This window comes from Phacochoerus africanus, chromosome 4, assembly GCF_016906955.1.
Source record: "Phacochoerus africanus isolate WHEZ1 chromosome 4, ROS_Pafr_v1, whole genome shotgun sequence".
Lineage (NCBI taxonomy): Eukaryota > Metazoa > Chordata > Mammalia > Artiodactyla > Suidae > Phacochoerus > Phacochoerus africanus.
The window spans coordinates 56,998,269-57,000,567 of NC_062547.1; positions in this window are offsets into that span (position 1 = coordinate 56,998,269).

The window sequence follows — 2,299 nt, forward strand, 5'->3', positions numbered from 1 at the left end:
AAACATAAAACCTTGCACTAAAGTCCATTAACATCATTTCTGTTACCAAATACATCATATCTGGCTCTCACTAGAAAAATACAAGGATGGATTTTAACAACAACAACAACAAAATAACACATGGTCTGAAGAAACAAAGTAAGAATTTAAAAAAGATTTAGATATTACACAGATTTTAGTTCTTACATAAGGGATTAAAAATAACTATTACTAATATAATAAGTGCTCTAATAGATACAAGATGATAGAACAGATAAGTAATGTAAGCAAAAATGGAAACTGTAAGAGAGAATCAGCATGAACTATAGATTTTGGAAATCTAATTTAAATCAGAAATACTGTAATAGAATTTTTTTAAAAGCAAAGCCAGTTTGGGCACATGAGTACCCTGAACATGAATGGGTAAAGATATATGATATTAAAAATATGTCTTTAGAAACTTTCCAAAAGATAATAAACATGATTAATAAAAGAAGTATAAAAGAATAACCAAGTATTCTAGGATAATTTAAAAAAAATACATGCCATAATTGCAATACCAGAAGGAGAAAAAAAAGAGAATGGAAGAGCATAAATACTTGACAAAAATGTCTCATCAAATATTTATTTTATTCCATTTTCTCTCTTTTTTTTTCTCCTTCTGGTATTACAATTATGGATGTGCTATACATTTTGAAATTATAATACTTTTTTATACTCATATTATTTTTATTTTTAATTTTTTTATTTTTTTTGTCTTTTTGCCATTTCTTGGGCTGCTCCTGCGGCATATGGAGGTTCCCAGGCTAGGGGTTGAATCGGAGCTGTAGCCGCCAGCCTACCCCAGAGTCACAGCAACATGGGATCCGAGTCGTGTCTGCAACCTACACCACAGCTCGCTGCAACGCCGGATCCTTTAACCCACTGAGCAAGGACAGGGACCGAACCCGCAACCTCATGGTTCCCAGTTGGATTCGCCAACCACTGCGCCACGATGGGAACTCCTCATATTATTTTTATTAATCACAAGAAAATAAATACTAAAGAATTGTCATCTAGGCATATTATATCCAGAATGACAGAGAACCGGACACAAAAGAAACTTTTAAAGACATCAGACAATAAACAAAAAAATCTTATCATTAGAGAATCAAGGACAACAATTTTAGCATATTTATCATCAGAAGCCATGAAAGTACGAAAGAGGTAAAGTGAAATATTTAAAATGGAGAAATAGAAATCAATCCACCTAAGGACTTTTGTAGACAAATAAAAAGGGTGAGAAGGAGGAATTGTGAATAATGTGTCACAAGCAATCTCCACTACACATGAAATTGTATATTGTGATTATTCATGGATTTCTATAGTTTTAAATTATTTAATATGGTATTTACTTGACATGTAGATTACAAATTAGAAGGAAATATTAGGACATTTTTAAGTGTGTTTTATGTGCTGAGAGAGATTAAAAAAATATATTCACCCAACACAAATGCTCCTAAATATTTATTAAGCAAATGTTAACAGAGCTGAAAGAAAAAAAATAGTGTTTAAATAATTGCAGGAAATATAAATATCCACTTTAAACAATACTAGAACATCTAGAAGAAAATTAATAAGAAAACTTTGGACTTAATCTACCCATTTGATCTGTGGACCTAACAGACATATACAGAACATCCCACATGACTGTTAGAATTCAAATTCTTCTCAAGTTCACATGTGACATTGTGCAGGATAGATAATACATTAGGCCACAAAATGATTCTTAGTAATGTTAAGATTGAAATTACATTAGTATTGGGTAAATATTTGTAATAACTGTATCATACTAATAATGTAAGATGTTAATAATTGGAGAAATTTTGTGTACAGGGGAGGGGAATGCCATGGGAACTCTATTATTTGTTCAAGTTTTCTGTAAAAATAAAACTATTCTCTAAATAAAGACTGAATTAAATTAAGCCTCTTTACCAAAATTATGTGATAGTAGAAATCAATTCCAAAAATAAAATTGTAAGATCCACATATATATGGAGAATCAACAACATTTTTCTGACACCAAATTGCCCCAAAGAGGAAAGTGAAATATTTAAAATGGAGAAATATAAAATAAATAGATATAAAATGAAAATGGAAACATATCCTAAAAATCCATAAGATGTTACCAAAGAAGTACTAAGCAGGAATTTATACTGATAAATGCTTACACTAAGAAAAAGAAAGGCCTCAAGTATACAGCATAAATTATAGCTCAAAAAATCTAGAAAAAGAAAAAAAATAGAGAAAAAGAGTAGATAAAGACAAAGGAGAAGTGAGA